The 24,147-nt window shown below is 41.6% G+C and overlaps 1 protein-coding gene across 1 annotated transcript in view; it reads left to right on the plus strand.

Annotated features, from left to right (window-relative positions):
• Nucleotides 1–24,147, plus strand: part of GFRA4 (GDNF family receptor alpha 4) — a 673,071-nt gene that overhangs the window by 122,603 nt on the left and 526,321 nt on the right. The window lies entirely within an intron of this gene.

Genomic DNA, 24,147 nt, shown 5'->3' on the forward strand with positions numbered 1-24,147 from the left:
GGTGAAAAGAAATAAGGAAGAAGGTAGAAAGGAAGGAAGGCAAGTGATGGTTTAATTGTGAGCATAGGATATGGATGTCGTTTGGGGTAATTTTATTTATTTTTTACTTTAGTGCATGTACATTCATTTAAAAATATTTTTTTCAGTTGAGTTTTATATATATTGCACCATTTTCCTTCTATAGCCTCCATGTTGCACTGTCTATTCTTTGTGCAGAAAGGGTTAGATGAGAAACTATCAGTGAGCAAGTAGTCACAGGAGAGTTTATGACTCTCATTGTCCTTCTTCTATGCTTCTCTCAACTGATTGACCAAAAAGTTCAGCTGAAATTTCATGTGGTCACAAATCTGCTTAAAAATAAGAGAATCTCAGAAGAAGAAGGAAGACAGTTATAAACTCTCTTGTCACATAAGCTCACTGACGGATTCTCAGCTAACTCATTCTGCAGCCAGAAATAGACGACACAACACAGGAGCTATAGAAGGCAAATAGTGCTAAATTTGTAATAAAACTCAATTGGAAAAATAATTTTCAGCCAATAAAACATGCACTCAAGTAAAAATAAAAATTGCCCCCCATAGACCTTAATTGCTTTTATACCTCTGGGCTTGTTATATGGGCGCTAGTAACATGCACTGTGTAATTAACTGGCGACTGACTGCTGTTCTAAATCCTGTTTATTGCTCATAATGTGCAAATGATTTTGTAATGATCTATGAATATATAGATATAAATATATATATATATATACTGTATATATATACATACTGTATAGGGCCCGGTGTAGAGCTGTGTTGTCCTCTTTATAGCTTACATCATTCCTAGAAAGTGAGAAGATGATCGGCAACTTTCAAGGGACCAACGTGAGGCCAATCTGAAAATCCACCTCATGGTAGTGATAAGACGCCATTGTCAGACTCCTGACACCTGATACTTCTAAATTGTTCCATGCTGATGGTGTGTAAGCGGCTATCCCTTGGTGTAATCAGCTATCCCTCGGTGTAGGCGGCTATTACTTGGTCTAAGCTGCTATCCCTTGGTGCAAGTGGCTATCCCTTGGTGCAAGCGGCTATCCCTTGGTGCAAGCGGCTATCCCTTGGTTTAATCAGCTATCCCTTGGTGTAAGCGGCTATCCCTTGGTGCAAGCGGCTATCCCTTGGTGCAAGTGGCTATCCCTTGGTGCAAGCGGCTATCCCTTGGTGCAAGCGGCTATCCCTTGGTGCAAGCGGCTATCCCTTGGTTTAATCAGCTATCCCTTGGTGTAAGCGGCTATCCCTAAGTGTAAGCGGCTATGCCTTGGTATAAGTGGCTATTACTTGGTCTAAGCTGCTATCCCTTGGTGCAAGCGGCTATCTCTTGGTGTAAGCGGCTATCCCTTGGTGTAAGCGGCTATCCCTTGGTGTAAGCGGATATCCCTTGGTGTAAGCGGCTATCCCTTGGTGTAAGCAGCTATCCCTTGGTGTAAGCGGCTATCCCTTGGTGTAAGCAGCTATCCCTTGGTGTAATCGGCTATCCCTTGGTGTAAGCGGCTATCCCTTGGTGTAAGCGGCTATCACTAGGTGAAAGCGGCTATCCCTTGGTGTAAGCGGCTATCCCTTGGTGTAAGCGGCTATCCCTTGGTGTAAGCGGCTACCCCTTGGTGTAAGCGGCTATCCCTTGGTGTAAGTGGCTATCCCTTTGTGTAAGCAGCTATCCCTTCATGTAAGTGGCTATCCCTTGATGTAATCAGCTATCCCTTGATGTAAGCGGCTATCCCTTGGTGTAAGCGCCTATCCCTTGGTGTAATCAGCTATCCCTTGGTGTAAGCGGCTATCCCTAAGTGTAAGCGGCTATGCCTTGGTATAAGTGGCTATTACTTGGTCTAAGCTGCTATCCCTTGGTGCAAGCGGCTATCCCTTGGTGTAAGCGGCTATCCCTTGGTGTAAGCGGCTATCCCTTGGTGTAAGCGGCTATCCCTTGGTGTAAGCGGCTATCCCTTGGTGTAAGCAGCTATCCCTTGGTGTAAGCAGCTATCCCTTGGTGTAAGCAGCTATCCCTTGGTGTAATCGGCTATCCCTTGGTGTAAGCGGCTATCCCTTGGTGTAAGCGGCTATCACTAGGTGAAAGCGACTAACACTTGGTGTAAGCGGCTACCCCTTGGTATAAGCGGCTATCCCTTGGTGTAAGTGGCTATCCCTTTGTGTAAGCAGCTATCCCTTCATGTAAGTGGCTATCCCTTGATGTAATCAGCTATCCCTTCATGTAAGCGGCTATCCCTTGGTGTAAGTGGCTATCCCTTCATGTAAGCGGCTATCCCTTGGTGTAAGTGACTATCCCTTGGTGTAAGCGGCTATCCCTTGGTGTAAGCGGCTATTCCTTAGTGTAAGCCGCTATCCCTTGAAGTAAGTGGCTATCCCTTGTTGTTAACAGCTATCCCTTGATGTAAGCGGCTATCCTTTGGTGTAATCAGCTATCTCTTGGTGTAAGTGGCTATCCCTTGATGTAATCAGCTATTCCTTGATGTAAGCGGCTGTGTCTTAGTGTGTGTAATCAGCTACCTCTTGGTGTAAGTGGCTATCCCTTGGTGTAATCAGCTATCCTTTGGTGTAAGCAGCTATCCTGATGTAAGCGGCTATCCCTTGATGTAAGCGGCTATCCTTTGGTGTAATCAGCTATCCCTTGGTGTAAGCAGCTATCCCTTGGTGTAAGCAGCTATCCCTTGATGTAAGTGGCTATCCCTTGATGTAAGTGGCTATCCCTTGGTGTAAGCGGCTATCCCTTGGTGTAATCATCTATCAGTTGGTGTAAGCAGCTATCCCTTGGTGTAAGCGGCTATCCCTTGGTGTAATCATCTATCAGTTGGTGTAAGCGGCTATCCCTTGGTGTAAGCGGCTATCCCTTGGTGTAAGCAGCTATCCCTTGGTGTAATCAGCTATCCCTTGGTGTAATCTGCTATCCCTTGGTGCAATCGGCTATCCTTTGGTGTAAGTGGCTATCCCTTGATGTAATCAGCTATCCCTTGATGTAAGCGGCTGTGCCTTAGTGTGTGTAAGTGGCTATCTCTTGATAAAAGCGGCTATCCCTTGGTATAATCAGCTATCCCTTGGTGTAAGTAGCTATCCCTTGGTGTAAGTGGCTATCCCTAGGTGAAAGTGGCTATCCCTTGGTGTAAGCGGCTATCCCTTGGTGTAAGCGACTATCCCTTGGTTTAATCAGCTATCCATTGGTGTAATCAGCTATACTTTGATGTAAGTGGCTATCCCTTGATGTAAGCAGCTATCCCTTGATGTAAGTGGCTATGCCTTAGTGTGTGTAAGCGGCTATCCCTGTGTGATAGCGGCTATCCCTTGGTGTAATCAGCTATCCCTTGGTGTAAGCAGCTATACTTTGATGTAAGTGGCTATCCCTTGGTGTAAGCAGCTATCCCTTGGTGTAATCATCTATCAGTTGGTGTAATAAGCTATCCCTTGGTGTAAGCGGCTATCCCTTGGTGTAAGCAGCTATCCCTTTATGTAAGCGACTATCCCTTGGTGTAATCATCTATCAGATGGTGTAATCAGCTATCCCTTGGTGTAATCAGCTATCCCTTGGTGTAAGCAGCTATCCCTTGGTGTAAGCAGCTATCCCTTGGTGTAATCCGCTATCCCTTGGTGGAAGCAGCTATCCCTTGATGTAAGCGGCTATGCCTTGGTGTAAGCAGCTATCCCTTGGTGTAATCCGCTATCCCTTGGTGTAAGCAGCTATCCCTTGATGTAAGCGGCTATGCCTTGGTGTAAGCAGCTATCCCTTGGTGTAAGCAGCTATCCCTTGGTGTAATCATCTATCAGTTGGTGTAAGCGGCTTTTCCTTGGTGTAAGCGGCTATCCCTTGGTGTATGTAAGCGGCAATCCCTTGATATAAGTGGCTTTCCTGTGGTGTAATTAGCTATCCCTTGGTGTAACATCTAACCTTTGCCCGAAGCTACAGCATCGATACATAAAAAATCTACTTTCTTTATGCATTTCAGCCCCAGTCCAGGTTCATCCCGGGCAGGTGTCCGGACCATGCAGCTTTCTTGATTTATTCGGCAACGTTAAGATTAAATCAGAGCCTGAAAAGCTGCTGATTACATTTTGTAAGCACATAAAGGCCACTCAGATGGCTGAGGGAAGCGGGTAAAACTGCACCAAAAACAGCCTGCGATAAAGAGAAACGCAATCCGGTCCATTAATTGAGATGGAGATTTATAAGGTTGACCGGCGTGTCCTCCAACATCTTTCCTGCTTGTAAATGGTGATCTAACAACAGGACGGAGGCTTTCGTCTCAGCTCATTAGCACATTTACAAGGCTCTGATGCTAATGTGACATTAAAAGGGGCAGTATTTTTTTTTTTGGGCTATTGCAATTCAACAAGAGGTGACCATAACATTAAAATGTGTTAGTGCAGGTTAGACCGGCTGAGTCTGCACATTGGTTCTCCGCGAAGGTTTCTCATATTGTAGTTTAGTTTTTAATGATTTCAGCAAACATTGGGTTAAAGCAATAGTTTTTTTCTTTTCTTTTCTTAAAAAATACTCAACACAAAATATTTATAAGGTCTTATGATTAGAAGGGAGCCTCAGGGGACAGTACATCCTTAGAGATGGATTGTGTAACGGCTATTGTGCCTTTGGAGAGTAGACCATCTCTGGTTAATCTGATCTCTTGCAGTCCTGGTAGGTCCACACGTTTTGGATGGTGTGAACCTGTGGAGGAGTCAACCATAAAGTCTGTCTGCAACTGCAGTGGGGCCATAAAAGACAAGACCATCTCCAGTTGGTCCAATGTATTCTTGTTCTTGTTGGGTCATCACAATTGGGTGGTGAGAACTTGTGCAAGACTCATCCAAAAACATTAACTGTGCATCTGCTGTGGTGCCCTTAGACAGTGGACCATCTCTGGTTAGTCCAATATTTTGTAGTCCTGGTAGGTTCACACCTTTTGGGTGGGGAGAACCTGTTTAGGACACGATCATATAGACTGACTGCAACTGGTATAGTGCCCTAAAAGAGAGGACCATCTTCAGTTGGTCCCATCACTTCTCATTTTCATTGGGAAGAACCTGTGCAAAACTCATGCATACAGACAGACTGTGCAACCTCTATGGTGTCCTTGGAGACATGACTTTTTCTAGTTGGTCCGATCTCTTGTTGTTCTGGTAGGTCCACCACTTTTTAATGGTTAGAACCTGTGCAAGACTCTTCTCTCCAAAGGAATTATGTAAACTGCTAGCAAACAATGAATGGGGAATTGATCTAAGGGGGAATTGAAGGCAACTTTCTCTTCTGTATGGGGCATAGTTTGATCCTTGATATTGGACTCACTTCTAGCCTCTAATCACACAAACCACCCCTCAATATTCGATAGATACACTGAAGAAACATCTGTCAAAATATCTGTAGAGCCTGCTGATTTTGGGAGGACATGCCAACCAGCTAAAGTGCATGGTGGTGTCCCAGCCCTCGTTGGTCTGATCGCTTGCTGTTCTGGTAGGTCCACCTCTAATGGATGGTGGGAACCTGTGCAGGACTCCTCTCTCCAAAGCACAATGTGTATTATTAGCAAACAAGGGTGGGAAATTGGCCTAAGGGCATGGAAGGAAAAACAAACACCAGGCTCTCCTGTCCTAGTGCCCATTTTGATCCTTGATAAGGGACACTATTTGAACTGATGATTATGCAATCCTCCCCACAGTGGAGGCCATGTACATAAGACAGATGTCAGTCAAATCTCCTGATTTGAGCTGGACCAGCTGATGTGTATGATGGTGTCCAGACTCTTTCTTGATGGCAGAGAACAATTTGGTATTAACATGCAGATCCTTTGTTTTCATAGGTCCACCAGTTGGCATTGGCTAACCATGTTGCGCTTGGAATCCATTGTGAGAAAAGTGCAATACAAATGTTTGTTTGTTGAGAACACATGGATACTTGTCTAAGCTGAGCGCACACGTGTGTAATGAGGTGGAGAGGTGCAGGTATCAGACGATAGGGCGTTAGATTGAGAAATATTTAGGTAGAGCAGACCAACTTAATGCACATGTTAAACTCAAGAAACCACCTTTTCAAGGAGAACGTACTATTCAATAAGTCACCTCAGTAACTCACCATGCTACCATTAGTAGGTTGGGAATCGGCCAGCCTACGTAGAAACCACAAACAGAATTTTACGGAATATGGGGGTGGTCATATGTTGGTTGTTTGGTATCCATCTCAGGAAGCGGTCAGATCACTCACAAGACCATCTTTTACTATTGCTTCTTCTATTCCAGTCTTAGGATTGACCTTCCCATTGATGATCAACCTTTAGGGTTTTTTTGGACGTCTTTTCTTCTGTTTATCTCTCAATGATATTTGTCATAGTCACATCCATCTCATCTTTTTGGTCATCCTGTATGCTTTCAAGCGCTATGGCTTCCTCATAATGTGTAAAGAATAAGTCAACGTTTCACCATGGTGATCCAAGTGGAAACTTTAGTTTGGTTGGGTCACGATCTTCATGTTCACTACCGTTGATGTTCACAAAAGTATTTCCCAATGGCAAAGGAAACATTGTATTCTCCCCATGGTTCTTCTTCAGTTTTTAACTTTTTTTGAACTATTAAGAGCTACAAAAAATACTATCCAGTTACATTTATAGCTCTACCAATAAAGACTCTTTCCACATCTTTCTTTCTTGTTCTACCATGTCCCATTGTGCACCAAATCCCTGTTTGACCTTTTTGGCTAGGGTCAAGTGTAGCTTTTTTTTCTTATTTTTAACAGTTTTGTGTGATAATATGGCCAATGTAGGTGACCCAGGTACTTTGAAAGCCAAATGTGTGTTTGTTTCCCTGAAGTGATAACCAGGGGGCAACAGAAAACCACTTGGGTGGCTTTTCACCCACTTGATTTTCAGAAGTAATTTACAACCACTTTGTGAACAATCGATACATAGAAATGGCCAATCATTGCAATCTGATTCTGGGGTGATTTCATGCATAATGGGGGCAGAGTGTCACGGGTGTGTCAGAAGTGACAGACAGTCGCCCAGCAGTTGGTTGCAGGAGATCTCCTAGTTTGGCATTACAGACAACTTCTTAGAAGCTGTATCTCCAGGACCCAGTGGCTACCTTCCTCTGGCTAATTAACACCCTGGCTTGGGTGTATAGATACCTGCTATGTGCCAGAGGGAGGTGCCAGTGATATTCATTACCCCTTGTGAAGACTTGAGCAAGAGCAGTACTACTTCCTCTCTGGTGCTAGAGGACGTGTGCGTATTTCTCTGGAGTCGACTAAAGCGATTTTCCCTTATTTGTCCCCCCTTGTTGTCTTTAGTGTTCAGTGGGGATCGACTATTGCTCATCCCCTCCCTTCCCTAGCCTGAGCCTAACGCCAGGGAAAGACAGGGTGAGGTATGCGTGCAGCGATTAGTGAAGAACCAATATAGGGATGTTAATGGGGACAGGGTGACACTAGATCGGCCTAGGAGGTCTCCACTCCTCCCTTTCCCTAGAGTCTGGGCTCCCTTTCCTTCTTCCCTTTGTGTTGCAGAGCCCATCAGGATACCTAACCGTTGGTTATTGTGGTGACGTTTCTCCGCTCTTCTCACTGGAAACAGTTAAACATTCCGCTGATCAGAGCATGCATGTGTGTGCGGGGTCAAAAGACATAGCCATCGGCTGAATGAGCATCCAGTTGACAGTCTTCTGAGATGTATGGGCACCTTAGGAGACTATGGCGTCTACTTTTTGCCGATCTCGGGTGATTCAGATCATTTTGTCATCAAACATTTCTTTTGCCTCCCACTTATGTCATTAAACACCCAGTAACCACAGCGTAATCTGTCACCGGGTGACTAAGAGAAAGTTCCATTGTGGCAAACCATGAAAGGGTAAAATGTTCTGCAAGGTTTCACGCTATGTAATTCTGCGCAGCTGATTCATCAAACCGCCGGAATATCTTAATGTTTGATGAATCAGCTGGAAAGAAAAACATTCAGTGATGTCTCATTACAGCCGACTGAGAAAATATTCTACCGGGGACGGATATAATGCAGAGTGTGTGCCACCGAGGTCTGGACCGCCATGGTGTGCGGAAATCTCTGTGACAACTGTCCTCTGCTGAGAGTGGGGGAAGTTTTTGCATCTAGGGTCAAGGAAAATCATGGTCCAGTTGCCCTCATTCCTACAAAACTTTATCTGAAACTTTATGTAAAAAAAAAAAAAAGTACAACTCTATTGTTTGTTTTTATGTCATGTGACCTAGCATCCTGTAAGTATTATGAGATTGGTATGGTGCTCATACCGCTTGCTATCTATTGTGTTTGCAGTTCATCTTCAGCATTTTATTAGAAATAAAGATCCTCCCCACTTCCTGCATAAAAATAAAGATCAATCCCGCTTCCTTCCTACATAGAAATAGAGATCCTCCCTAAATCCTGCATAGAAATAGAGATCCACCCCACTTCCTGCATAGAAATAGAGATCCACCAAACTTCCTGCATAGAAATAAAGATCCACCCCATTTCCTGCATAGAAGTAAAGACCCTTCCCACTTCCTGCATAGAAATACAAACCCACCCCTCTTCCTGCATAGAAATAAAGACCCTCCCCATTTCCTGCATAGAAATAAAGACCCTCCCAATTTCCTACATAGAAATAAAGACCCACCCAATTTCCAGCATAAAAGAAGACCCTCCCCATTTCCTGTATAGAAATAAAGATCCACCTCACTTCCTGCATAGAAGTACAAACACACCCCACTTCCTGTATAGAAATAAAGACCCACCCCACTTGCTGCATAGAAATAAAGACCCTCCCAACTTCCTGCATAGAAATAAAGATCCACCCCTCTTCCTGCATAGAAATAAATACCCTCCCACTTCCTGCATAGAAATGAAGACCCTCCCCACTTCCTGCATAAAAATTAAGACCCTCCCCACTTCCTGCATAGAAATAAAGACCCTCCCACTTCCTGCATAAAATTGAAGACCCTCCCCACTTCCTGTGTAGAAATAAAGACCCACCTCACTTCCTGTATAGAAATAAAGACCCTCCCTATTTCCTGCATAGAAATAAAGACCCACCCCACTTCCTGCATAGAAATAAAGACCCTCCCCACTTCCTGTATAGAAATACAGATCCACCCCACTTTCTGCATAGAAATAAAGACCCCCCCACTTCCTGCAAAGAAATGAAGACCCTCCCTATTTACTGCATTGAAATAAAGATCCACCTCACTTCCTGCATAGAAATAAAGACCCACCCTACTTACTGCATAGAAATAAAGACCCACCCTACTTCCTGCATAGAAATAAAAATCCACCCCACTTCCTGTATAGAAATAAAGATCCTCCCCTCTTCCTGTATACAAATAAAGACCCTCCCCACTTCCTGCATACAAATAAAGACCCTCCCTATTTACTGCCTAGAAATACAGGTCCACCCCACTTCTGGCATAGAAATAAAGACCCTCACACTTCCTGCATAGAAATAAAGACCCTCCCCACTTCCTACATAGAATTTAAGACCCTCTCCACTTCCTATATAGAAATAAAGACCCTCCCCACTTCCTACATAGAAATGAAGACCCTCCCCACTTCCTGTATAGAAGACCCTCCTCACTTCCTGTATAGAAATGAAGACCCTCCCCACTTTCTGTATAGAAATAAAGACCCTCCCCAGTTCCTGTATAAAAATAAAGACCTTCCCCACTTCCTACATAGAAATGAAGACCCTCCTCACTTCCTGTATAGAAATAAAGACCCTCCCCACTTCCTGCATAGAAATACAGACCCTCCCACTTCCTGCATAGAAATAAAGATCCTCACACTTCCTGCATAGAAATAAAGACCCTCCCCACTTCCTACATAGAAATGAAGACCCTCCCCACTTCCTGTATAGAAATAAAGACCCTCCTCACTTACTGTATAGAAATAAAAACCCTCCCCACTTCCTGCATAGAAATGAAGACCCTCCCCACTTCCTGCATAGAAATAAAGACCCTCCCCACTTCCTGTATAGAAATAAAGATGCACCCCTCTTCCTGCATAGAAATAAAGACCTACCCCACTTCCTGCATAGAAATAGAGATCCACCCCACTTCCTGCATAAAAATAAAGACCCTCCCTATTTCCTACATAGAAATAAAGACCCACCCCACTTCCTGCATAGAAGTAAAGACCCTCCCATTTCCTGCATAGAAATAAAGATCCATCCTGCTTCCTGCATAGTAGTAAAGACCCTCCCCACTTCCTGCATAGAAAGAGATCCACCCCACTTCCTGCATAGAAATAGAGATCTGCCCCACTTTCTGCATAGAAATAAAGACCCACCCCACTTCCTGAATAGAAATACAGGTCCTCCCCACTTCCTGTTTAGAAATAAAGACCCTCCCCACTTCCTGCATAGAAATACAGGTCCTCCCCACTTCCTGCATGGAGATAAAGGCCCACCTCATTTCCTGTAATGCCCCTCAGAGTTTTTGGGGCAGAACAACTTATAAATAAAGTGATTTACAGATTGTCTATTTGTCATGTTACCCATTGGGGAATGAATATACAATGACCATTATTCCATACAATATCTGCTTGCAGTCGGTGAATGGGCTCTTTATGTAGCAGAAGCCATGACTCTCGGCCACATCCATCATATGAGGGACTCAACTGGTGACCGACATCACCCATTGACTTGTGTTGGGTTTTACATTGTTCTCTTGAGGTTTTGGTCATTTTCATGGCAAGAATAACTTTGTTACATTGGATCAGTCCAGATATATTTATTTGTGAGACAGCAGCAGCATATATTTCTTCTCTGTCCCCGGCCACCTATGTTATAGGGGCCTTTATCTGAGAAATATTTCACGGATTCCAGTACCACCAGGTCAGCATTTCAGCCTCTGGGTTCACATAGTTCAGCCGCACTGCCCATTAATGTCCCATGTGGCAATGGGTTATATAATATCAACTGCATTCCATTTTAAATCAGTGCAACTCATAATAAATTTGGTCCTTTTTGCTCACTCAGCAAATTCCCCAGAAGTTGCAGAACTTTCTGTGAAACTTTTTTAACTAGAAAACAGCACATTCCTACAGGCCGTTCTGCATCGCTGAACCAACGAGAGATGAGATTTTTGCTGGGCAAGGGAGGATGGAACGTAACCCAACGTGATCAGTTGATCCCTGCTGCTCCTGCTTTTTGATAAAGGGTTGTCTAATAAGGGGATCCCTTTAATTTATCTTCTCCATTCAGTCTGTCCGTTAAAATGTCATCCGAGTGCAGTCCGATGTTTGTAAATGGTCCCATAGACTTGAATGGGCAAGTGCTATCCGGGTAGAGGCAAATTAAAGTGTACACACCCCTTTAGGGATGAAAGTTCATATTACCAAGTTACCCAAATAAAAATGGACCCTATTTAAGGGATGTATTAAAACATGACTTTTAATGAATTCATTTAAAAAAGTGGTAAAAAATTAAAAATACAGTCGTGAACCTATGGTATTGTTATATTAAACAGGTTAGAGCCCTACCCACTTTGCTTATCAATTTAATTGATCATTATATTCATTATAGTCCCAGCCCCTCTGAGGAAGCCTGTCTAGGCGAAACTTGTCTGGGTGGCTATGTGTGTATTTTAGATAGTTTTAGTGATTCTTATGCAATATTAAAGTTGGTAGTACCCAGAAAATGCTGATTTAACCCATGGATGGCAGCCATGATTTAGTTGAGACAGCATAGTTTTTGTAATACAATTAGATTGATATGCAATCTCAACTAAATCATGGCTGCCGTCCATGGGTTAAATCAGCATTGTCTGGGTACTATCAACTATAATATTGCATAAGAATCACTAAAGCTATCTAAAATACACACATAGACACCCAGACAAGTTTCGCCTAGACAGGCTTCCTCAGGGGACTTGGGCTATAATGAATATAATGATCAATTAGGTTGATCAACAAAATGGGTAGGGCTCTAAAATTTAGGATCCCTGTTTAATATAACAATAACATAGGTTCACTATCACTACTCTATTTTTGGGATTGGGTAATATCAAGTTAGAGGTAACTCCGACATGCTGCAATTTTTTTCCTTGAACCAACTTGGTCCAAGGAAAAAATCGGACATATACACGACCCCAAAAAATGACATGGGGACGAGTGCTATCTGTTAAAACCACACATAGTACTCATCCGATTATGACAGTCGTGTTCACAAGCCCCATGGGTGAGAAAAAAATATTGGTTCTTCGAATTTCATTTGATTTTTATAGATAACTTGCAATTATTAACATAGGAAAGTATTTGTTCTCGTAAATGTTATTTACTGCTGATGTGTAAAAACGGATGGAAAAAAGGGACGCACGGATGTGCTTTTTTCTAGATGAAAATCGGACGATTTTTCCAACACTTGGGAACAGAAAAATGTTGAATTTTTCTTTAAATGGAGAAGAATTATTGCAAATCATCCGCTCAGCACTTGGAGCAGATTTGTACATTGGGAGGGAAGTTTCCCTTTAAGAACAATGCTGCGCACCCAGTGGGACGAGGACTATCAGACCTTGGCTTCTTGTCAATGTTTCCGCCTTTTTGCGAATGACACACGAACAAACAAACATTCACCCCGGAGCTTTCTGCTTCCTGATTAATTCATCAACTCGTTACGTTAATTCTCAGCCGTCTCATAATTAAAGACTATAAGCATGGCAGGCGGGCAGTGAACCATGCGGACGACTGCTGGGCGCCCACCATCAGCGCCGCCACACCTTCTCCATGCAGAGAGCTAATTATGCCGCTGGGGACTGGATCAGTGACTCCTAAAATAAATGCAGAATGTTACTGGATCACAGCAGACAGAAGGTTAAAATATTAACCCGGACGGCAAGTTTGACATCAAGTTATAAAAAGGAAAATTTCTATAAAGACCTCATACTTCTCACAGCTGAGAGTTTGTTACAGAGGTTTTCAGGCTCAGCCAATCAAGCATGAGCTGAGTTTATTCATCTTTTCTGGCTTCACACAATAGTTTGCTACATTGTATCAGTTGGGATCCAGGCTGTTTAGCTCACAGAGATTTGTTTAGATTGGTTTCAAATGTAACAAACCCTCAGCTGTGAGAAGTCGCACCTATTTTAAGCCTAATATGTTTTGCAATTTTTCAATATCTTTTGTTTTACTTCCTCTGATTGCTGTTAATAACATTGTGAAATTCCAGAAGTTCCAACACCTGACATTTTACTACAGTATTATCCAGCGGTGTAACTGGAGTCTGATGGGCCCTGGTGAAAAATTTTGACCTGGGCCCCCACCTGCTTGTTGGTCAGATTTATGGGCCCTTGTAACGTTCTAGATCCTATTAAGACATATGTGTTCACCCTCATGTAATAATGTCCCCTGTCCTTGCTCCTTCTTGTAATAATCTCCTCCATTCTGGGCTCTTTCTAGTAATAATGTCCCCTATCCTGGCTCCTTCTTGTAATAATCTCCTCCATTCTGAGCCCCTTCCAGTAATAATGTCCTCCATCCTGGGCCCCACCTGCATGTCAGACTTATAAGCCTTTGTAGCTTTCTAAATTCTATAAAGAGATATGTGCTCACCTTCCATGTAATAATGTCCCTTGTCCTGGCTCCTTCTTGTAATAATCTCCATTCTGGGTCCCTTCCAGTAATAATGTCCCCCATCCTGGCTCCTTCTTGTAATAATCTCCTCCATTCTGAGCCCCTTCCAATAATAATGTCCCCTATCCTGGATTCTTCTTCTAATAATCTCTTCCATTGTGGGCCCTTTCCAGTAATAATGTCCCCCATACTGGAACCCACCTGCATGTTGGTCAGATTTATGAGCCCTTGCAGAGTTCTAGATTTTATAAAAATATACATGTTCACCCTTATGTAATAATGTCTCCCATCCTGGCTCCTTCTTGTAATACTCTCCTACATTCTAAGCTCCTTCCAGTAATAATTTCCCCCATTCTGGATCCTTCTTCTATTAATCTCTTCCATTCTAGGCCCCTCCCAGTAACAATGCCCCCCTTCCTGGGCCCCACTTGCATGTTGATCAGATTTATGGGCCCTTGTAGCATTCTAAATCTTATAAAGACATACGTGCTCACCCCCATGTAATTATGTCCCCCATCGTGGCTCCTTCTTATAATAATCTCCCATATTCTGGGCTCCCCCCAGTAATTATGCCCCCCATCCTGGGCTCCTTCCTGTAATAATCTGCTCCATTCTGGGTACCTTCCCGTAATAATGCCCCCCCCCCTCCCATCCTGGACCCCATGCTATAACATTTTCACCCATCTTGGGCCCCTTCTTGGTATAGTGTCCCCCAAAACTTATAAAAGTTTTATCCAGTCTTCAAAATCTTTAGTAATCGTACACATTTTTAGCACCCGTACTTGTTAGGTTTCACCAACACAGATACATTGTATCACATTGTTTACAGAGGATAATCTACATCTGATATAATAACAAACCCTCAGCTGTGAGAAGTGCTAGACTTGTATCAGATTTTTAGTCCCTGAAAGGAAAAGGAAAATGTTCCCATTCACAGACAGCAAGTAGAGCTGGTTAAAAATGAACACACAAAGTAAAGAAAAAAGTTGGGAAACTTTTAATTAGTCTCAGAATATCCAATACTTCCCACAGCTGAGTGTCTGCTACAGTTGTATCTGGTCTAGGAGCTAAACATTGGGGTTAATCCCTCAGATCTTCATGGAGTCAGAATGTGATAATGTATTGATTCCCATTATAAGATTGTGCTTTTTTTTATTATATTGTTTGTTTTTTTTGTTTTCATGCTATTATGTATTTGTTTGTGTTGTTTTAATATTATTTAGTGCTTTTTTTTAATTATTATTATTATTATATTGTGTTTTTTATTATGGTTTTTTATTTATTTTGTGTTCTTTATTATTATTTATTACTATTTTGTGTTTTTTTTTTATTATAAGATTGTGCTTTTTATTATGATTGTGATTTTTGTTTTGTGTTTATTACATATTTTATTATTATTACTATTATGTTTCAATATGTAGTTTTTATTATTTTGCGTTTGTTCTATTTTTATTATTACTTTCTATTGTTTTTTTTATTATAAAATTGTGATTTTTATTGTTTATTATATTTTTAATTATTTTGTATTATTACTTTTTATCATTATAAGACTGTGCTTTCTATTAAGATTGTGTTTTTTATATTAATTGTGTGTTTATTATATTTTTTCATTATTATTTTGTACTAATATTTAGTTTTTTATGATAAGATTGTGCTTTTTACCATGATTGTGTTTTTTTTATTATTTTGTGTTTATGATATTTTTATCATTATTATGTTGTATTTGTTTATTATAGGACGGTGCTTTTTATTACACTGCTGAACATATTAATATTGTGCAATTTCATGCTTGTCTAAGTATCAGTCGGAGAACCCGTCAGGACAGCAATTTGTGATAATTTGCGATGTTCGAGTGTTGAAATAGACTGTACACAGCGGCGAAGAATAATGAGAATGCGTGTAATAAACAGTGCGGTATTTATGGCGCCCTATAGCTTTGTGTCACTGTTATCGCTGGAGATTAAAGTCTCACTTCACACAATGCGGAGACGCATCATTGGCCGACTCACTGATGGCTGATACATATATACAACATGTCACAGAGACATGCACCCCGGTGACACTGCGCAGAATGGAGGAACGCAGCATAGAAAGTCCTGTTACACTATAGGGAAGTATTATAAGGTCATTGTATAGTCATGGCCTCTATACTGATAATAGGTGTGCACTATAGGGCAGTATTATAAGGTCATTGTAACGTCATGGCCTCTATACTGATTATATGTGTGCACTATAGGGCAGTATTATAAGGTCATTGTAACGTCATGGCCTCTATACTGATTATATGTGTGCACTATAGGGCAGTATTATGAGGTCATTGTATAGTCCTGGCCTCTATACTGATAATATTTGTGCACTATAGGGAAGTATTATATGTGCACTGTATGGTCATTTTCTATATACTGATATAATGTGTTCACTATAAGGCGGTACTATATGAGTACTGTATGGTCATGGTGGTCTGTATACTGATATTATGTGTCCACTATAAGGCGGTATTATATGGGCACTGTATGGTCATTTTCTATATGCTGATAATATGTGTGCACTATAGGGAAGTATTATAAGGTCATTGTATAGTCATGGCCTCTATACTGATAATATGTGTGCACTATAGGGCAGTGTTATATGAGCACTGTATGGTCATGCTCTGCATATTGATAATGTGTGTTAACTATAGGGAAGTATTATATGCGCACTGTATGGTCATTTTCTATATGTGCACTATAAGGCGGTACTATTTGAGTACTGTATGGTCATTTTCTATATACTGATATTATGTGTGCACTATATGGCAGTATTATATGTGCACTGTATGGTCATTTTCTATATACTGATATTATGTGTGCACTATATGGCAGTATTATATGTGCACTGTATGGTCATTTTCTATATACTGATATTATGTGTTCACTATAAGGCAGTACTAAATGAGCACTGTATGGTCATTTTCTGTATACTGATATTATGTGTGCACTATAAGGCGGTATTATATGTGCACTGTATGGTCATTTTCTATATACTGATATTATGTGTGCACTATATGGCTGTATTATATGAGCACTGTATCGTCATTTTCTGTATACTGATATTATGTGTGCACTATAAGGCAGTATTATGTGGGCACTCTATGGTCATGGTCTGTATATTGATATTATGTGGGAGCTATATAACAGCATTATGTGAGTACCTTCTATTCATGCTCTGTATACTGATATTATGTGTGCACTATAAGCATTATATTGGCAATGCTTTGTTAAAGTATGTAGTATGTATATACTGATATTATGTGTGCACTACAGGGAAATATGATGTGAGCACTGTATGGTCATGATATGTGTTCTGACATCATTCGTGCACTGTAAAGGTGCATCATGTAAGCACTGTATCATCATGGTTGGTATACTGATTATCTGTGCATTATAATGCAATATTATGTGAACACTGTATGGTCAGGGTCTGTATAGTGACAGTATTTGTGAACTATATAACAGCATTACATGAGCATTGTATGGTCATGTTCTTTATACTGTTATTATGTGTGCACTATAGAACAGTGTCATAGAGCAAAATTAAAATCCATGAAAGCTGTTTCCCTCACATTGAACATATGGGAAGAGGGAAGACGACGTATAGCTGGAGAAGATCTCCTTTTTGAAGTGGGATTAATTAGATATAGGAACAGAAAAAACAGCTAACACATGGGAAATATGGAAAGAGCTGACATTCTAATCTCCTTTGAAGCGGAGACCTCCTGCGAAGGACAGGTGATTAAAACAGGATATCTGCTAGGGAAAAAGACAGCCAGATTCAGATTTGTTTAAGCATAGGTGGAGGGCCGCCTTTGTTTCAATGAGGGAGCTGCCTCTCATGAAAGAATCTGCAGCTAAACAGTTTGGCGCCAGTGGTCAGATATGAATATTGAGGTTTGAATAGATCAGATAATTAGGGGAGATACATTTTCGGCGTCATAGCGAAGGGAAGGACGTAATGCATTCACTCAAATCGCCATGAGGCCACAATAATGCCTCTAACTTTATAGCGGTCCGATAGAATCAGGCCATGTTCAATCTCTATATAAAGTTAAAATCTTGATAAAAAAATATGATGTCAATATCTACCACCTGGGGCCTTCAGAGGCAGAGATGTCCTGTAAGTTGGGGATTTCATAAAATTCTGAAGGGCTGAGAACATCCCACAAACAGCCCCCATGTGAGGTCATGTAGGGGAGGTATGTGGGTGTAGCATTAAGCTATTAAGAATGAAAGTTTGAGTCTCTGTCTTTGTCAGTCCTTGGAAGACATAGTTCACTGTGGGTTCAGATCATTTTCTCAATAGGAGTGCTTCTCTCCGCTAAGCTCTGAGCCATTTCTGTGACGCAGGTTTAGTACTTTTTCTTTTGTTATCCTTTTTATTTAATGTAATTGTATATACCGTATGGTTTTGTTCCCATTTTGTATTATCTTTGTATATTTTTTAAAAGCACTGCCTACCTTTCTGGATTAAATATATATAAAATTGAATTGCTCTGTTCCTATTGTTCTGTAAACTGGACCCCTGAAGCCATCTGAAACCTGTAACGGGTGTCCAATCGGCCTGTATAAGCGGTGGTGGCAGCTAGTGGTTCTTTTGTTATTGCAGAGCTGGCAGTGACCTTACAGGGGGGTATATAATATATATTCCATGCTTTGGAATTGGAGGTGTATATACCATATGCTCACTCTGAGTTCCCCTATAACCGGCCCAGTAGTTGAATCAGCCGCGGCCTCGTCCATCACTCGTCAGTCAATTGCATAATTGTCCTGACGATTGGAGGCAGCGGAGTTCTGTTCCCCTGACTAAGTGGTAACAGTGGTGGGATCTGCGTGACTTCCCCGGCTGTGTATCCGTGACAAACAGCATTTTGTGAACACAGTCTATTCATGGTCTGTATAGTGGTGTTATGTGAGCACTATAGGGCAGCATTATGTGAACCCTGTAAGTTCATGGTCTGTATACTGGTGTTATGTGAGCACTATAGGGCAGCATTATGTGAACACCGTATATTCATGGTCTGTATATTTATATTATGTGTGCACTATAAGGTAGTATTATCTGGGCACTGTATGGTCATGCTCTGTATACTGATATTATGTGTGCACAATATAACAGAATTATCTGAACACTGTAAGTTCATGGTCTGTGTACTGGTATTATGTGTGCACTATAAGGCAACATCATCTGATTATTATATGACCATGGCCTATATAGTGTTACTATGTGTGCACTATAAGGCAGTAATATGTGAGCACTTTATGTTCATGGTATACTGATATCATATGTGCATATACGGCAGTGTTTTATTGTCACTGTATGGTCATATTCTGTATACTGACACAATGTGTGCACTATATGGCAGTATTATTAATTGGGCACAGTAGAGTACAGTTTTTTGCAGCGTCACGTAGGTACTGTATAACTCTTTTATATAGACTGTATATGACACTATAATGCGGGCGCTGTATGTTGCTAGTTATTGCGGTATTATTTGGATATAATGTTACACAATATGGCGGTATTATATAAGCATCGCACAGTGCAATTACTGGTACTGCTGACCAGGTTATGGTCTGATACAGCAGATTAAAGGCACGCCCCGTTATCTTCGCCCAGGTTGTGAAGTCCTGTTTTTGCCATAATTCTTGAAGATTGCTTCAGAACTCCTTGCAGACTAACGCGCGAGGGATTTATTTCCAGCCATCCCATACAGGCATTTGTCCTATATGGACTATGACGTCCTATAAGTTCTCACCAGTTATTATATTTCTCTCGTCTCCATATTACGTATTTTTTGTATAAGCCGCCATTTGTGATTTATTCGTTATGGCTCCATTCATCATCATGATAGGGCGTGCAGACTTTTGCAATGTATTCTTAGTTCCATTAAGCAGGCTTGCTGTATAGGACTTTGCACGCTCAGCGCTCCCCACCCCGGGGGAACATTTCGAGTTCCCGGTATGGGCTTGTTGTCCCACTATTAAAGGCCGAGGCGGCAGTCAATAGCGTCTGGCAGGTTGGACGGATATTGATTAGAAGCCTGCATGCTAATTATGCTAATTGGGTGCAGCAAATGTAGCTCAATTATATCCCGACCTCAACTAATTAACATGTCCAGGGCGGGGGATGGGATCACTTACTGGAAACGTGTTATAGGGAGGGATCCTACATCAGAGGTTGTGCCGATCGCTCAGCCACGACTGGTTTACTTTACTGCCATGGACGTATTTTAAAACCTATTTTCTTCCTAACACTAAGCACCTGGGTCACATGACACATCTGCTCCGCCCACAGCCACGCCCCCGAGGAGCCTCAGCACAATAAAAACCCTGCAAATCCATTGTAGTCATCAACGGAGGCCGCAGCCCATGGACTCCACCTACGTCACCGCCCTCCTGTGCCCCTGGCACCATTACTATTATTTTGGCTTTCTCTGAGTACTTTAATGTTGACTTGTTCTCTGCTGTATCACTAATAACCGGTGAATGACCGAATCCTCATTTACAGGGAATATATCACATCTGCTATTTTGAATCAATAGACTCAAAAAGTACATTGACTTCTATGGGAATGGCTTTTGGGCATGAGGAACAGCAGAGAAGAGAGAAGGTGAGCTGTGACATCTGCTATTGTGAATGGTGGATCCTGTGTTATCTACTGTATATAGAGGTGTTATCAGTCATTGTACAGGAGGAGGAGGTGAGCTGTGACATCACCTATTGTGAATGATGGATCCTGTGTTATCTACTGTATATAGAGGTGTTATCAGTCATTATACAGGAGGAGGAGGTGAGCTGTGACATCACCTATTGTGAATGGTGGATCCTGTGTTATCTATTGTATATAGAGGTGTTATCAGTCACTGTACAGGAGGAGGAGGTGAGCTGTGACATCACCTATTGTGAATGATGGATCCTGTGTTATCTATTGTATATAGAGGTGTTATCAGTCATTGTACAGGAGGAGGAGGTGAGCTGTGACATCACCTATTGTGAATGATGGATCCTGTGTTATCTATTGTATATAGAGGTGTTATCAGTCATTGTACAGGAGGAGGAGGTGAGCTGTGACATCACCTATTGTGAATGATGGATCCTGTGTTATCTACTGTATATAGAGGTGTTATCAGTCACTTTACAGGAGGAGGAGGTGAGCTGTGACATCACCTATTGTGAATGGTGGATCCTGTGTTATCTACTGTATATAGAGGTGTTATCAGTCACTGTACAGGAGGAGGAGGTGAGCTGTGACATCACCTATTGTGAATGATGGATCCTGTGTTATCTACTGTATATAGAGGTGTTATCAATCACTGTACAGGAGGAGGAGGTGAGCTGTGACATCACCTATTGTGAATGGTGGATCCTGTGTTATCTATTGTATATAGAGGTGTTATCAGTCATTGTACAGGAGGAGGAGGTGAGCTGTGACATCACCTATTGTGAATGATGGATCCTGTGTTATCTACTGTATATAGAGGTGTTATCAATCACTGTACAGGAGGAGGAGGTGAGCTGTGACATCACCTATTGTGAATGATGGATCCTGTGTTATCTATTGTATATAGAGGTGTTATCAGTCATTGTACAGGAGGAGGAGGTGAGCTGTGACATCACCTATTGTGAATGATGGATCCTGTGTTATCTACTGTATATAGAGGTGTTATCAGTCACTGTACAGGAGGAGGAGGTGAGCTGAGACATCACCTATTGTGAATGGTGGATCCTGTGTTATCTACTGTATATAGAGGTGTTATCAGTCACTGTACAGGAGGAGGAGGTGAGCTGTGACATCACCTATTGTGAATGATGGATCCTGTGTTATCTATTGTATATAGAGGTGTTATCAGTCATTGTACAGGAGGAGGAGGTGAGCTGTGACATCACCTATTGTGAATGATGGATCCTGTGTTATCTACTGTATATAGAGGTGTTATCAGTCATTATACAGGAGGAGGAGGTGAGCTGTGACATCACCTATTGTGAATGGTGGATCCTGTGTTATCTATTGTATATAGAGGTGTTATCAGTCACTGTACAGGAGGAGGAGGTGAGCTGTGACATCACCTATTGTGAATGATGGATCCTGTGTTATCTATTGTATATAGAGGTGTTATCAGTCATTGTACAGGAGGAGGAGGTGAGCTGTGACATCACCTATTGTGAATGATGGATCCTGTGTTATCTATTGTATATAGAGGTGTTATCAGTCATTGTACAGGAGGAGGAGGTGAGCTGTGACATAACCTATTGTGAATGATGGATCCTGTGTTATCTACTGTATATAGAGGTGTTATCAGTCACTTTACAGGAGGAGGAGGTGAGCTGTGACATCACCTATTGTGAATGGTGGATCCTGTGTTATCTACTGTATATAGAGGTGTTATCAGTCACTGTACAGGAGGAGGAGGTGAGCTGTGACATCACCTATTGTGAATGATGGATCCTGTGTTATCTACTGTATATAGAGGTGTTATCAATCACTGTACAGGAGGAGGAGGTGAGCTGTGACATCACCTATTGTGAATGGTGGATCCTGTGTTATCTATTGTATATAGAGGTGTTATCAGTCATTGTACAGGAGGAGGAGGTGAGCTGTGACATCACCTATTGTGAATGATGGATCCTGTGTTATCTACTGTATATAGAGGTGTTATCAATCACTGTACAGGAGGAGGAGGTGAGCTGTGACATCACCTATTGTGAATGATGGATCCTGTGTTATCTATTGTATATAGAGGTGTTATCAGTCATTGTACAGGAGGAGGAGGTGAGCTGTGACATCACCTATTGTGAATGATGGATCCTGTGTTATCTACTGTATATAGAGGTGTTATCAGTCATTATACAGGAGGAGGAGGTGAGCTGTGACATCACCTATTGTGAATGGTGGATCCTGTGTTATCTATTGTATATAGAGGTGTTATCAGTCATTGTAAAGGAGGAGGAGGTGAGCTGTGACATCACCTATTGTGAATGATGGATCCTGTGTTATCTACTGTATATAGAGGTGTTATCAATCACTGTACAGGAGGAGGAGGTGAGCTGTGACATCACCTATTGTGAATGATGGATCCTGTGTTATCTATTGTATATAGAGGTGTTATCAGTCATTGTACAGGAGGAGGAGGTGAGCTGTGACATCACCTATTGTGAATGATGGATCCTGTGTTATCTACTGTATATAGAGGTGTTATCAATCACTGTACAGGAGGAGGAGGTGAGCTGTGACATCACCTATTGTGAATGATGGATCCTGTGTTATCTATTGTATATAGAGGTGTTATCAGTCATTGTACAGGAGGAGGAGGTGAGCTGTGACATCACCTATTGTGAATGATGGATCCTGTGTTATCTACTGTATATAGAGGTGTTATCAGTCATTATACAGGAGGAGGAGGTGAGCTGTGACATCACCTATTGTGAATGGTGGATCCTGTGTTATCTATTGTATATAGAGGTGTTATCAGTCATTGTAAAGGAGGAGGAGGTGAGCTGTGACATCACCTATTGTGAATGATGGATCCTGTGTTATCTACTGTATATAGAGGTGTTATCAATCACTGTACAGGAGGAGGAGGTGAGCTGTGACATCACCTATTGTGAATGATGGATCCTGTGTTATCTATTGTATATAGAGGTGTTATCAGTCATTGTACAGGAGGAGGAGGTGAGCTGTGACATCACCTATTGTGAATGATGGATCCTGTGTTATCTACTGTATATAGAGGTGTTATCAGTCATTGTACAGGAGGAGGAGGTGAGCTGTGACATCACCTATTGTGAATGATGGATCCTGTGTTATCTACTGTATATAGAGGTGTTATCAGTCATTGTACAGGAGGAGGAGGTGAGCTGTGACATCACCTATTGTGAATGATGGATCCTGTGTTATCTACTGTATATAGAGGTGTTATCAGTCATTGTACAGGAGGAGGAGGTGAGCTGTGACATCACCTATTGTGAATGATGGATCCTGTGTTATCTACTGTATATAGAGGTGTTATCAATCACTGTACAGGAGGAGGAGGTGAGCTGTGACATCACCTATTGTGAATGATGGATCCAGTGTTATCTACTGTATATAGAGGTGTTATCAGTCATTGTACAGGAGGAGGAGGTGAGCTGTGACATCACCTATTGTGAATGATGGATCCTGTGTTATCTACTGTATATAGAGGTGTTATCAGTCATTGTACAGGAGGAGGAGGTGAGCTGTGACATCACCTATTGTGAATGATGGATCCTGTGTTATCTACTGCATATAGAGGTGTAGAGGTTCATATAGACAAAAATGACGTAAACAAACATATTCTGTTCAAAAAGCTGTTAAATTTATTAGTACATATTAGTAAAAAAAGACAAGATATTCATTAGAAAAGTAGCACAAATACATGAATAATGAACAAAAACAAGGATGCCAGCATTGACACACAACAAATAGATATATAAATATATAAAGCAGATAGAGACAATATGCACACATATATACACCTATACATACATGCATAAATATAC

This window comes from Phyllobates terribilis, unplaced genomic scaffold, assembly GCF_046119375.1.
Source record: "Phyllobates terribilis strain yellow unplaced genomic scaffold, ASM4611937v1 Scaffold_1__5_contigs__length_1240528914, whole genome shotgun sequence".
Lineage (NCBI taxonomy): Eukaryota > Metazoa > Chordata > Amphibia > Anura > Dendrobatidae > Phyllobates > Phyllobates terribilis.